We start from the raw sequence: 15,354 nt of genomic DNA, 5'->3' as shown, positions 1-15,354 counted from the left end.
GGGGAGAGACAGAGGGGCCGTGGCCCTTCCTGAGATGGAGACAGGGTGAGGGACAAAGCCCTCCCTGGTGTGTGCTCAGGCGTGTCCGACTCTGTGACCACACGGACTGTAGCCTGCCAGGCTCCTCTGTCCATGGGATCCTCCAGGCACGAAGACTGGAGTGGTTGCCATTTCCTTCTCCAGGGGATCTTCCCAACCAGGGATCAAGCCCGTGTCTCTGGGGCCTCCTGCACCGGCAGGCGGGGCCTCCTTACCAGCTGAGCCCTCTTGGAGGCCCCCTCACGGCGTTCGGTCTTAGCCCAGAGGCCGAGAAGGCCGGTTAAACAGCTGCAAAGGGGCGCCCCTCCCCAAGGGGCTCCTGAGGCTGCATTAGCCTGTTAGCTTCTCCACCGTCTGATCGGAAAGAAAACCCAGGAGCCGAGTGGCTTTGAGACCCCATCCCAGCTCTGCCCCCCCCCCCCCACCTACACCTGGACTCCCCTGGGGTGGTCTGTCTGCCTGTTTGGTGAAACTCCAGGGTGCCGCTTTTGCAGGAGGAAGGCACATCCCCAGAAGAGCCCCGCCTTCTCTCTCCCAGATACCCCTCTCTCCCAGCCCGGTCCGGGGGGGGGGGGGGGGGGGGGGACCAGAAACTGGGAGGCGGGCCACTGAGGCCCATTCCCACCAGCCTGGCAGCCAAACCACCTTCGCCCCAGGAGCCCTCCCAGCCTCCCAAGGAGCAGCGGCTCCAGGCCCAGAGCGGGGACCCAGGGGCGAACAGAGAGACCCTGCTCCGCTGTGGCTGGTTTCCGAGCAGGGTGTCCCGCCTGGATCCACCCTGGGTGCTGACTGTGTCTGGAAGGGAGCTTTCTCGTTGTTCGGTTCGGGTGTAATTTACACGCAGAGAAACACACCCTTTCCCATGCACCCTTCTGAGAGCCGGGACACGTCTGTGTGGCCGTGTAAGCGTCCAGCTCTAGCCCCAGCCAGCACCCGCAGGCTGGCCTGCGCCCTTTACGGTCAGCCCGCCCCACCCCAGGTGCTGGAGGCAGGTCACTGCCCTCTGTGCCTGGCGGGCGGCCCCGTGAGTGGAACCGGACAGCGCGTGGTCCTCGGGGCCCAGCGGGCACCAGAGGCTGGACCCGGCCCTGCAGCCTCTTCGCTGCTCGGAGGTGCTCCCCGCTGGCCTGGCCTCCGGCGATCCGTTCCCCAGACGGGGACATTCAGGCTTTCTCTAGCTTTCGCTCAGCCAAGATCTAAAATGGTTTCTCAGCCCAGAACAGGCTTCACGGCCCCCGGCTCCAGAACAGAGCCCCTTGCACATGGGCCGCTGTGTGCTGACATGTGGGCCACCATGAGAATCCCTGGGGTGTGCAGTGAGGTTTGGGGACCCCGAGTTTCCAGCTGGGGCCCGTAGGACCCTGGCCGCTGCACACCCCTTTACTTGGCCAGTTGCAGTGGCTACAGGGCCACCTAGAATCTCAGCCCTTTTGTAAGTGAGGTGATGGGATCCCAGGTCCTGAGGAGGCCTAAGGGCGGGCTGCTGCCCCCTCGGCGCCCCCCAACCCCCCACCACCACCTCGGACGGGCAGCACGCAGGGGCTGTGCCCGTCCTGGCCCAGGCCTTCCAGCCAGAAGACGATGGAATGAATGATGTTTCCCAGCATCCAGTGAACTGAGCGCGAACTTGGCCGGGCGAGGCGGGGAGGACCACGGGGAGAGACCCCTTCCTCAGCCCCTCAGGCCAACCAGCGGCCCACGAGCATCCCTTTGCTCCCCAGGGAGGGCTGCCCGCGGGGAGATCACTCAGGCCCCGATACCATCGCTGCGGGACAGGCGGAGATTGGAGTGTCCCCGGTGCCTGATCGCACCAGCAGCCGCTGCCTCAAGGACATTAGCGGCCAGCGTAATGGCCTGCATTCAGCTCCCCTGGCAGCCCCGTGACCTTGGCGGCTCGGAGCCCGTGGCTGTTTTAATGAAAAATCAAGGAGCTGGGGAACGGCTGTGGCTTACAGCGGGGGAGAGGGGGAGGGCCCTGTGTGGTGGCCGTCCGTCCATCTGTCCACGCCGGCTGCAGGCCGCCCTGCCCCCACCACGGGCCAGCCGGCCACGCTGGAGCTCTCGTGATGGGGCCGGGGAGCCCTGAAGGGACAGAGATCCCCACGGCCAGGGACCTTGGGTCCAAGCTGTGATGAGGAGCTGGGGACACGTCTGGGGACCTCAGTGGAGCTGGGGAGGGGAGACCAACAGCAGCTGATACTTCGGGGGTGAGGGAGCCCCTTGGGGTTGTCCTCAGCGTGCCAGGGCACTCCATCCAGCCTGGGCCAAGGTGCCCACTGGCCACCCACTCCCAGCCTCGTTTTCCCCATCTGGAATAGCTCGGCCCCTCTGGCTCCCCCAGGAAGAACCATCAGCTTCAGTGAAGACCTGTCATGTGCCCACTGTCCCGCAGCAGCCCATGACCCCGGGCCGTCGACACCCCATTTTCAGAGGAGGAAACTGGAGTGACCCCCCCGAGATTGTATGACAAAGGCGAGGACAGCGCTGGGGTGCAGCCCCTCTGCCTGGGCCAAGGCGGGGGCACCGCTCACACCCCAAGCTCTCCCCTGGGAGCTCGGGCTCAGAGCCAGGCCCCGCCCCCTCATCGCCCGTCTCTGAACCCAAGCCAGCCCCTCCAGCCTGGCAGGCGGGAGGGCGCTCTGCCCAGCCCTGCTCTGTCTGCGCCCACCTCTAGGCCCACAGAGAGTCCAGGCCAAGGGCAGAGTCCATCATCTTCCCTGGGGCCCCCTCCCCTCTCGGAAGGCCCTCTCCCCACCCTGGGCAGCCACACCCCTACGAACACAGGGAAAGCACAGAGGCCCGGCTGACCCTGGTGTGGCCCAGAGGGCTCCCAGGCCAACCTCGAGCAGGGCGGGGCCTCCAGCCTCGGCCACTGGCCGGCTGGGAGCTGGTACAGACCGAGGGCAGGAGAGGGTCCTCAGCAGGGGGCCCGCGCCCACTCTCCTGGCCGGGCTGGGCTGGGGGACCTTCCTCCCCGCTGCGCCCCTTCCCAGAGCATCCCCAGAGGCAGACAGTATCACCAGCGCACCTGGGAAACGGCTCACGTCGGGGGAGGGGTGGCAGAGCCGGCGGAGGGCGTTCAGACCCCCACCCCCCTCACCAGACCCAGGACTGCGGCTTCTCTGGGCTGGGCCTCTCCTGGGCTGAACCCTCTCAGCCAGCGTGCCCCTTCCCACCCTCCTGGGCTGATGGACGGGCGATGACGAACCAGGCCGGCCACCGCAGGAAGTCACAGGAAACCCAGGCTCGGCCCCTCCTGCTGCGTCTTTGTTCTGTATTCACCCTTCCTCGGCCTCTCCTGGGATTCGGCAAAGACAGAGCGCTCAGGTTCACCTGCTCCAAGCGCAGCCCAGAAGGGCCACTGTCCTGCAGCCTGCTGCCTCCTCCTGACTCCAAGCGGCCCCACTCCCTGAGCGTGCATGCACCTGAGCGGCTTCCCTGGGGACCGTCGGTCCCACTGTGAGAGCAGAGAGGAGACAAATGGTGACTGAGAAACGATGCACAACTTGAGAGTTGCAAGCTAAGTTTTATTTGGGGCAAAATGAGGACCGCAGCCGGGGAGGCAGCGTCTCAGACAGCTCTGAGAGATGCTCCAAAGCGGCAGTGGGGGAGGCCAATATACAAGATTTTGGTGAAGGGGGAATTTAATGCCATGAAGCACTCATTTTACAAAAGGTTTTTTGTTAGTCACGAGGGTCTGATGTCACCATGAAGGGATTTACTGCTTCTCTAGATATGAGGAGATGCAAGGATTGAGATCATAAAATCTGTTCCTAAAGACATCCAGCTATCTCCGACCTGTCCCAGCAGATTCCCTGGAGCCCAGAGCGTCTCACTCCGCCCTGAACTCCCTCAGGGTTGTTGGAGGTCCACAGCTACAGCAGCCCGGGGCTCAGTCTCCAGGGAGGCAGGTGGCACAGGCCTTTGCTGCTCAGTCACCGGCAGTGCTCTTGGGAAGTGCCAATTTGTAGCTCACACAAAACACCCGGTGATGATGGCCAACAGGCCCGGGTGCCCCTGGGGGCCTGGGCTCCCTAAGCATCATAGGTCTGTGGACAGCCTGAGCCGCACCGCAACCCCAGGATGCAGGGCTTGTCATCAGCCCTGGTTTTTCAAACCAGAACACAGAGGCACAAAGAGATAAAGCGACTTAGCCCAAGGCCACCCATCTCCCGGGGTGTGGGGCCAGTCCCAGAATCCACGCCCTTGACCATCATCACACAGGCCATGAGGGTAAACCCCTCCCACCTGCCTTTTTCCTGTTTGCCCAGTCTTTGTGAACGAGGCACACAACTCCAGTGCCATTCCCCTGATGGGAATACCGAGGCCTGAGGGTTCCCTTGGCGCCCTGCCACCTGAAGGGCGCCTTCCGGATCTGCGCCACTCACACTCCACACCCTGACCGTCCCTGGGGACGCTCAGCCACACAGCCTGTGCCCTCAGTCCCGTAAGAAGGCTGGGACGGCCCCACCCCCTCCCTGAAGGTGATACGTCCCTGGAACCGGCATCTTTCTGATCTCTTTCTTCCTCCTGGAAAACCGCATGCAGTAGGTACTCAAAAATGCTGACCTACTAGATAACTTCTGGAGTCACAGAGAGACTGCACCCTACAGGAGAGCTGGAGACCAGGCACCCACGCGTTCCCGGGGCCCACGGAGAAGGGGCAGGTGGGGCTGGGGAGGGGAGGGAGCCGCCACTCACGGGGGCCCCATGGCCTGGCCGAGCCAGCGGCTCACTCTCCGTCTCTGCACAGCCTTCAGGAGCCCTGTGGCAGCTCGGAGGCAGATGGCCTCCCCAGTTAGAGACCAGGAAAACGAGGCTCCACTAGGTGAAACTACTTGAGCAGAGTCTGCAGCCTGCAAGAGGAAGATTCTGCACTTGGCTCTCTACACCACACTGCACCAGCCCCGGGATACCTGACAGGTGGCAGGTTATCGACAAGCATCAGAGGACAGAGAGCCCCATCGCAAATACAGCCGGCGCCTGCCCCAGGGGGCAAGTCCGAGGCCACGGGGCAAGGGTCCCAGCCTCCCCGGCCCCATCCAGCCAGGTCCAGAGCCCCGGGGGGTGTTAACTGTCCCCCGCACAGAGGGCAGACGTGATTTATGAAGTGGGTCTTGGAGACCCTCGCCTCGTTCGGTTGATGAATGCGAGGTTTTGGCGGCCTCTGACAGGCTGTAGGGCTTCCCCCGAGGCTCCGTCGTAAAGAATCCACCTGCAATGCTGGAGCCGTAGGAGACTCAGGTTCGATCCCTGGGTCAGGAAGATCCCCTGGAGGAGGACACGGCAACCTACCCCAGTATTCCCGCCTGGAGGATCCCCACGGACAGAGGAACCTGGCCGGCTACAGTCCATGGGGTCGCACAGAGTCGGATATGACCGAGTGAGCACACACACATCACGCTGTGTGTTTGGTCCAGAACTTGCCCTTGAAGCTTCCTGCCGGCTGCCCCCAGCAGCCAACAGAGAGGAGTCACCACTTTGCCGGGGGGCACACCCTTGCCCGGCCAGGCGGGGCCGTCTCTGGACCAGAGCCGGGGACACCGCCGCTGCCTGCATAGGGGGCGGCACCGACCCTGCAGCACCTCCCGCCCGAACGGACTCGGGTGTGGAGCCCCTGGGCCGAACCTCTCAGAGGAGAGCAAGGAGTGTGCCCCTTGAGCTGGGGGGAAGCAAGGGGCACCGGGGTGTCTCTGCTCCTCCTGGCGTCAGAGTCCTCTCCCCAATCCAGAGCCCCGTGCACGTCAGCCCACCTCCCCACCCTGGGTCACCTGCCACCCTCTGAGTAACCCGTCCTCGCCACGTGCCTCTGGGGTCGCCTCTGGCGCCCTCTCTGGCCCAGCTCCTGAGTTAGACCCCGAAGCCCAGACTCTGCGGCAAACCCTCTAAGGCCTCCATCCACCAAGCCAGTCCTGACTCCTCCCCGCCGCCAGGCCGCCGTGGCTGCCACGGGCCCTGGGACCGCGCCTGGTCCAGACCCAACCACGTCCAGCGAGGGCGGCCTTGGCTTGCCTACGTGGCTGGAGCGGCTCGCGGCAGCAGGGACAACGGGCCGGGGACAGATGGACATCTCCCGTGAGCAGGACAACTTGGCTCAGATGCAGCGAGGGGAGACCCAACAGGTCCCGGAGGGAGAAGCCCCCCACGGACTGTGCCCGAGACCCAAGCCCGAGAAACCGCAGATCTCACGGCAGGGGCTGCCCTGATTGTAGGGCGACACGGGCCAAGTTTTTCCTTGCTAAGTGAATAGCCACAGAAGTTTTAAGGAGAGAGTTGGCCCAGAGTATTGGAGTTGCCTCTAAAGAAGACAAAGATAGTGGACAGTCAGCACTTTCAGGTTTGTTCTTACCCTGGAGAGCACCTCACAGCCCTGAAGGTCAGCCTGGACTTGCTCACGGGTGACGTGGTGATGAAACAGGGGTCCGAGTCCGGGCTCAGGCTCCAAATCCACCGGGAGCACCCACCTCGCTGCCGGAGGCCTTGGGGCCGAGCGCACAGCTCTGCAGCGTCGCTGGGACCACGGGCTCCATCAGCGTCAGCGTCGGGACCACCACCGTGGCAGCCGTCCCGGGGTGTCACCCCGACTCCCAGGACCTCCGCGAGGCCGGGTTAGGTCCAGGGCCTCGCGAGCCCCGGTCCCCAGACTGGGCTCCGGGGGCACCAGCATCTTCTGCCGTCGGCGACGAGCAAGAACAGGACACGTGGCGGGCCGTCCTCCGCTCTGACTTCATGCCCCTGTCCCTCTGTGTGGGGACAGGTGGCCTCTGTGTCATGGACTCGTGGTGACAGCAGCTGGAGGCTGCGTGTTTGTTCTGCTTGTTTGAGGGTCTTCCCTCCAGGACGGGAGAAGCGAGCCGCTGCAGGGCCCCAGGTGACCGTCCACGCTCTGTTCTGCGAGCCCGGGGATCCCGGCCCTGGCATGCAGCCTGTGCTGGGAATCCTGGTGTCTCCCTTGCCACCACCAACACACCAGCTCCTATTGTGACGTGCGCAGGGCAGAGTTGCCACCCTCAGGAGGGAGACAGATGGCTTCTCTGTGAATAAAGAATATTGTTTCTCGCGAGTGCGGCGGGTGTTTCACAGCGGACGAGCGAGGGAGGGAGGGAGGGAGCCGTGAGAACACCCGCGGGGGCTCCCGTGGGGCACGGCAGGTGCAAAGGCCCTGGGGTGGGATGGAGGGTGAGGTGAGGCAGAGGGTGCACGGATGGAGGACAGTGTCTGGGGGTGGCCACCAGGGCAGCCGCGTCAGCGGGCCAGGTGCAGGAGGACAGCAGCGTTTAAGGAACAGATGGACGTGGGGAAGGCAGCAGCTTTCTGGTTTGGACGCGCTGCTAGGTAATTTTACAGTCAAGGTTGTGAGAGGCTGACACTATCGGGGAGCGGAGTGGGTGGTTGGATCTCAGGGCGCACTGGAGCCCAGGAGCCTTCTCCACCCGCATGGCATTTAAAGGGCTGGGGGAGGGGCATGATGGGGCTGAGCCTGGTGCTCCCGGGGAGGAAAGAGCCAGAAGCACCACACGGGGAAGGCCCTGCCCAGAGGAGCAGAGCCTCCCTGAGGAGGGGCTGGTTGACGGAAGCTAGCAGGACGAGTATGAAGACTGGGGGGGCGGCGGGGGCAGGGGCAGGGTTGCAGGTTGCTCAGTCTGAACCCACAGGGAGGGCAGCTGATAGCCAGGCAAGAATGACAGCGTTTTGGAGCTGTGAAAGGGAAAGTTGCTCAGTTGTGTCCGACTCTTTGCGACCCCATGGACTCCAGCATGCCAGCCTGATGCCATCCAACCGTCTCATCCTCTGTCGTCCCCTTCTCCTCCCACCTTCAGTCTTTCTCAGCATCAGGGTCTTTTCCAATGAGTCAGCTCTCCCCATCAGGTGGGCAAAGTATTGGAGTTTCAGCTTCAGCATCAGTCCTTCCAATGATCTGGAGTGGGTAGCCTTCCCCTCCTCCAGGGGATCTTCCCAACCCAGGGGTCAAACCCAGGTCTCCTGCATTGCAGGCAGATTCTTTACCAGCAGGCAGATTCTTTACCAGGGAAGCCCAAGAATACTGGAGTGGGTAGCTGACCCCTTCTGCAGGGGATCTTCTCGACCCAGGAATCAAACTAGGGTATCCTGGATTGCAGGCGGACTCTTTACTAGCTGAGCTACCAGAAAAGCCCTGTCCGGGGCCCAGATCTTAAGACCAGGTGCACTTCAATGCCTGGAGCTACCTGCAGTGAGCTTCACACCGCCACCCCTGGAGCAAGCCGATTTTCAGGTTGGATGGTGACGTGGCTCCCCGGTACCCTCAGGTGAAGTCCAGAGCCCGCCTGCCCCAGGAGACCTGCACTCTGGCCGTGACCTCCTAAAGCTCCTCCAGGAAGCTCGCCCCCTCCCACTGGGAAGGGGTAGGTCAGGCTCACACCTCACTGGGGTCCACTCACCTCTGCCCCCCGCCAGACCTAACCTCCCAGAGGCCTCGACCTTGTGGCCAGCCCAGCTGGAAGTGAGCGCGGAGACGCCGCCACAGAACCAGAGCGCAGGACAAGTGGGAGAGACTGCTGGGGTCAGCCGGGCCACCACACGCCCCTAACCCTCCGCCTCCCTGCTCCTCTCTGCTCTCACTGTCCAGCTTCCCCTTGGATGCCCCCCATGACGGGGGCTCAGCACCACACACGGCGCTGTGTCCCTGCTCTGGTTATTCCCTCCTGGTGTGGGCTCTAAGCTAGAGCAGGGAACCAGGGTCAACAGGGCCAGGGGTGGGGCGCACGTCCCAGTGGGGGACTCCATCCCTCCCCTGCACCCCCAGGCTGGGCGACGTCTAGCTGCCTGTTCACGGGCAGGAGATGGACCCGCGGCTGCCCGAGCTCTCAGACACCTGCTGTGACACACATCTCTTCATTTGGACCCCTTGTGAACCGCTGGAAATGAAGCATCTATCGCCCAGAGACAGGCTCACAGGTGTTCCCAAACTCTCTTTCTGCATAGCGCTCGGAAACCCGCCCCCCACTCATACCCATCATCCAGGAGAAAAATAATGTCATTTCTATAATGCACAGCCTCTCCACGGAGACGCTATAAATATGCAGAGATGACATCCCGGGCAGCGTGGCTGCGTGAGTGATGTCATCGTGCGGGTTGCCTAGCAACCGACAACGTTTGGGAGGCGCTAATTCTCGAGCAGAGTAAAGTCACATTTCTGCATTCAGTTAATCAGCTTCCTGGCAACTCCGCCAAGATGATCTCATTTTATTCATGATTATTTGATGCGAAATGCACTTTTAGCTCTAAGAGAACACAAAGGTTTAATTCAAAACTCTCTATTGCTTTATGTTTCCAGGGTGTCATTAACACGGCGTCCGTGCAAATAACCGTGGCAACACACGGGTAATTAGTGTATACTGCACGCGGCGCTCACACGGAGCTGGGGCCAGCTCCCAATCAGCGGGGATTACGGCACGTTGTTACTGGAGTAATTACCTGCAGTAACACACAAATTGAACTAAATGGTCAATTGAAGTAAAGTGAATAGCTTTTTATTCTAGTCCCTAAATAATGTGTCTGCTCGCCTGAGTAGTTCAAGGTAAATAAAACTCTCAGACTGATGGCCTCTCCCCGCCCCCACCCCACCCTGTGTGGACAACCGAGCTTCCTTCCAGACAGGTATCCCTGGGCGCCCCTGCCGACCCACCCGGTCCTCGCCTCCTAAAGGGCTCCCCCACCCAGAGAGAGGGACCCCCAGCCCCCTGGCTCTGCAGGGCGCTGGCCCTTATTTTAAAAGTCCTGAGGCCTCTCACAGCTGTGTTACTCACCCCCCTTCCCCGGGGGAGAGGGCACAGAACTTTCCAGATAGAGGATGGGGTGAAAAGGCAACAGCCTTCCTCCCAGGGATGTGTTCTTGCCCTCTGGTAGGTGGGGCAGAATCACTGGCTTCCTGTTACAGGATGTGAGGGGGGGAGGGGGTCAAAGGTTGCTTCTGCCTTTATTAACAGAGCGTTTCTCAAATTCCATAAACTTTGCAGATCTTCAAACAGGAAGTCACCCTGGACCCCTGAAAGAACCCTTCAGGGCGCACGCCCAAGTGAAGCTGCCTCGGCCTTCCCTCCGAGGGGCAGAGAGGGCCGGCCTGCGAGCAGTCCCGGAGGGGGAGGCTGTGTGGCCAGAGGCCCGGGGAAGCTCCAAGGACCCAAATCAGCGGCCCCAGGGGTTCTCGCCCACAGAGGCAGTGCCCGAGGAGGCAGGGGAGCCCGGGCCGGACTGTCCAGACTCCCGCCGGAGAGATGTGCTGTGGTCAGACTCCCCCCGGAGAGATGTGCTGTGGTCCTGCGGCGGGACGGGCGGGGCCGGTGCTCCAGGCAACTGCCGCCCCCCTGCTGTCTCACCCAGAGCCCGCGAGGCCCCCAGATGCCATCAAGGCCAAGCCGGGGCCAAAGGGGGAGCGTGGGCGGAGGAGAAGGAAGGGCCCATCTGTCAGGGGAGGGGGCTCCTCTCAGGAGTGATGTCTGAGCTGAAACTGGGAGGGCGAGGGGCTTCGTGGGGCTGGAAGACGGGGAGAGGAAGGCTGCGGTCAGAGAGGGGCCAGGAGGCCCTGAGTCTGAGGGCAGCTGAAAGAGGCCCCCGATCTTATCACCACCTCCACACGCCGTCCGGGCAGAACCGCGTCAGCGGAGACACACGAAGAGGGAAGGAAAACATGACTTAGAACTCACGGCCATGTCTGCATCCTGGGGTGGCGGGGGCCAATTCGCCCCACAGGGCAAGACCACCTCCTCTACCCCAGTTTTCAGAAACCAAGACAGACACGGAGCCGGCTGCATCCCAGAACAAGGGTGGACCCAGCTCTCAGGAGCACCCTTCTCCCGGGATGAAAGCCACGTGGTGAGCCCAACAGGCGTGGTGGGGCCAGAAACACGGTGACCTCCGGAGAGGAGGAAGAGAAGGCTGCGCTGGTGGGGAGCCTGGACTCCTGAAACTTGCTGTGGGGAACAGGTACCTGAGTCCAGGTGGGGCACAGGCCCATAAAACAAGACGGGCAGAGCACGGCAGCCCCCACACCAAGGGTCTTTCAGGGGGCCGCGCCCACGGAGGTGGGCACAGAGAGGCAGAGGGAGGCTGGCACCCGGCAGCGAAGCAAGCAGCCAAGCTGCCTCCTGCCTCCAGGACTGGGTCTGCTTGATCCCCAGCATCCATGGACACAACCTCAAGGCCTGGCTCTGGACTAGGGGCATGGGGCTGGCAGTTCAGTTCAGTCACTCAGTCATGTCCAACTCTTTGTGATCCCATGGACCGCAGCACACCAGGCCTCTCTGTCCATCACCAACTCCCAGAGTTTACTCAAACCCATGTCCATTGAGTCGGCGATGCCGTCCAACCATCTCATCCTCTGTCGTCCCCTTCTCCCACCTTGATCTTTCCCAGCATCAGGGTCTTTTCAAATGAGTCAGCTCTTTGCATCAGGTGGCCAAAGTATTGGAGTTTCAGCTTCAGTATCTGTCCTTCCAATGAACACCCAGGACTGATCTCCTTTAGGATGGACTAGTTGGATCTCCTTGCAGTCCAAGGGACTCTCAAGAGTCTTCTCCAGCACCACAGTTCAAAAGCATCAGTTTTTCGGTACTCAGCTTTCTTTATTGTCCAACACTCATATCCATACATGACCACTGGAAAAACCATAGCCTTGACTAGACAGACCTTTGTTGACAAAGTGATATCTCTGCTTTTTAATATGCTATCTAGTTTGGTCATAACTTTCCTTCCAAGGAGTAAGCATCTTTTAATTTCAAGGCTGCAATCACCATCTGCAGTGATTTTGGAGCCCCCCAAAGATAAAGTCAGCCACTGTTTCCACTGTTTCCCCATCTATTTGCCATAAAGTGATGGGACCAGATGCCATGATCTAGTTTTCTGAATGTTGAGCTTTAAGCCAAATTTGTCACTCTCCTCTTTCACTTTCATCAAGAGGCTCTTTAGTTCTTCACTTTCTGCCATAAGGGTGGTGTCATCTGCATATCTGAAGTTACTGATATTTCTCCCGGCAATCTTGATTCCAGCTTGTGCTTCCTCCAGCCCAGTGTTTCTCATGATGTACTCTGCATATAAGTTAAATAAGCAGGGTGACATACTTCTTTTCCTATTTGGAACCAGTCTGTTGTTCCATGTCCAGTTCTAACTGTTGCTTCCTGACCTGCATACAGGTTTCTCAAGAGGCAGGTCAGGTGGTCTGGTATTCCCATCTCTTTCAGAATTTTCCACAGTTTATGGTGATCCACACAATCAAAGGCTTTGGCATAGTCAAGAAAGCAGAAATAGATGTTTTTCTGGAACTCTCTTGCATTTTTTTTTTTACTCTCTTACCTTTTTGATGATCCAGCAGATGTTGCCAATTTGATCTCTGGTTCCTCTGCCTTTTCTAAAACCAGCTTGAACATCTGGAAGTTCATGGTTCGCACATTGCTGAAGTCTGGCTTGGAGAATTTTGAGCATTACTTTACTAGCATTTGAGATGAGTGCAGTTGTGCGGTAGTTTGAGCATTCTTTGGCATTACCTTTCTTTGGGATTGGAATGATAACTGACCTTTTCCAGTCCTGAGGCCACTGCTGAGTTTTCCAAATTTGCTGGCATACTGAGTGCACCACTTTCACAACATCGTCTTCCAGGATTTGAAATAGCTCAGCTGGAATTCCGTCACCTCCACTAGCTTTGTTTGTAGTGATGCTTCCTAAGGCCCACTTGACTTCTCACTCCAGGATGTCTGGCTCTAGGTGAGTGATCACACCATCGTGGTCATCTGTGTCATGAGGACCTTTTTTGTACAGTCCTTCTGTGTATTCTTGATGCCTCTTCTTAGTATCTTCTGCTTCTGTTAGGTCCATACCATTTCTGTCCTTAATTGAGCCCATCTCTGTATGAAATGTTCCCTTGGTATATCTAATTTTCTTGAAGAGATCTCTAGTTTTTCCCATTCTATTGTTTTCCTCTATTTCTTTGCATTGATTGCTGAGGAAGTCTTTCTTATCTCTCCTTGCTGTTCTTTGGAACTCTGCATTCAAATGGGAATATCTTTCCTTTTCTCCTTTGCTTTTCACTTCTCATCTTTTCACAGCTATTTGTAAGGCCTCCTCAGACAACCATTTTGCTTTTTTGCATTTCTTTTTCTTGGGGATGGTCTTGATCCCTGTCTCCTGTACAATGTCATGAACCTCCATCCATAGTTCATCAGGCACTCTATCAGATCTAGTCCCTTAAATCTATTCCTCACTTCCACTGTATAATCATAAGGGATTTGATTTAGGTTAAACCTGAATTATCTAGTGGTTTCCCCCACTTTCTTCAATTTCAGTCTGAATTTGGCAATAAGGAGTTCATGATCTGAGCCACAGTCAGCTCCCGGTCTTGTTTTTGCTGACTGTATAGAGCTTCTCCATCTTTGGCCACAAAGACTATAATCAATCTGATTTTGGTGTTGAATATCTGGTGATGTCCATGTGCAGAGTCTTCTCTTGTGCTGTTGGAAGAGGGTGTTTGCTATGACCAGTGCGTTCTCTTGGCAGAACTCTATTAGCCTTTGCCCTGCTTCATTCTGTACTCCAAGGCCAAGTTTGCCTGTTACTCCAGGTGTTTCTTGACTTCCTACTTTTGCATTCCACGCTTTTTTGGGTGTTAGTTCTAAAAGGTCTTGTAGGTGTTCATAGAACTTTCAACTTCAGCTTCTTCAGCGTTACTGGTTGGGGTATAGGCTTGGATTACTGTGATATTGAATGGTTTGCCTTGGAAACGAACAGAGATCATTCTCTCATTTTTGAGATTGCATCCAAGTACTGCATTTCAGACTCTTTTGTTGACCATGATGGCTATCCATTTCTTCTAAGGGATTCCTGCCCACAGTAGTAGATATAATGGTCATCTGAGTTAAATTTACCCATTCCAGTCCATCTTAGTTTGCTGATTCCTAGAATGTCGATGTTCACTCTTGTCATCTCCTGTCTGACCACTTCCAATTTCCTTGATTCATAGACCTAACATTCCAGGTTCCTATGCAATATTGCTCTTTACAGCATCAGACCTTCCTTCCATCACCAGTCACATCCATAGCTGGGTGTTGTTTTTGCTTTGGCTCCATCCCTTCATTCTTTCTGGAGTTATTTCTCCGCTGATCTCCAGTGGCATATTGGGCACCTACCAACCTGGGGAGTTCCTTTTTCAGTGTCCTATCTTTTTGCCTTCTCATACTGTTCATGGGGTTCTCGAGGCCAGAATACTGAAGTGGTTTGCCATTCCCGTCGCCAGTGGACCACATTCTGTCAGACCTCTCCACCATGCCCCGTCCATCTTGGGTGGCCCCACACAGCATGGCTTAGTTTCATTGAGTGAGACAAGACTGTGGTCCATGTGATCAGATTGGCTGGTTTTCTGTGATTGCAGTTTCAGTCTGTCTGCCCTCTGATGCCCTCTCTCAGCGCCTACTGTCTTCCTTGGGTTTCTCTTACCTTGGATGTGGGGTACCTCCTCACAGCTGCTCCAGCAAAGCACAGCCGCCGCTCCTGACCTTGGACGTGGGGTAGCTCCTCTCTGCCTCTCCTGCACCTATAACAATTGCATGGGTTTAACCAGCAAAAACAAAACAAAAAAACCACCTTCCTGAGTAGAGAAATTCAGGTCATGTTGAATGTAAAAAGAAGCAATTTTATGTCTTCCTTGCCCATCTGTATATCTCTTTTTTTTTTTTTTTTTACTTGCCTTAGTCCACTGACAATACTTATTCTAGAACAGTACTGACAGGAATAATGTCACTGCATACCCTGACTTTGGTCCTGATCTTGTATGCAGGCATGCCAAGGCACTTCAGTCATGTCCGACTCTTTGCGACCCATGGACTGTTCCCCGCCAGGCTCCTCTGTCCATGGGATTCTCCAGGCAAAAGTACTGGAGTGGGTTGCCATGCCCTCCTCCAGTGGATCTTCCCAACCCAGAGATCAAACCCACGTCTCCTGTGACTCCTGCGTTGCAGGCAGATTCTTTACCACTGAGCCACCTGGAAAGTCCAGTCCTGATCTTAGGAGACCATTAACTTCATTAACTTTCTTCGTGACCATTTCTTCATTAACTATTCAGTATTTTACCACTAATTGTGATGTTAACTATAGATTTTTTTTTGTAGACACCTTTTGTGAGATTGAGAAAATTCCCTTCTCTTTCTGAATTGCTAAAAGTTTTATTCATGAATAGATTTTGAATTTAGCAAATGTGTTTTTTTTGTATCTATGGAAGTGATATGGTTTTTCTTCTTTAATCTGTTGATATGGTGAATTATATTGATTAATATTTTGAATGTTGAAACA

This window comes from Odocoileus virginianus, chromosome 2, assembly GCF_023699985.2.
Source record: "Odocoileus virginianus isolate 20LAN1187 ecotype Illinois chromosome 2, Ovbor_1.2, whole genome shotgun sequence".
Lineage (NCBI taxonomy): Eukaryota > Metazoa > Chordata > Mammalia > Artiodactyla > Cervidae > Odocoileus > Odocoileus virginianus.
This window is presented reverse-complemented; position numbering follows the sequence as displayed.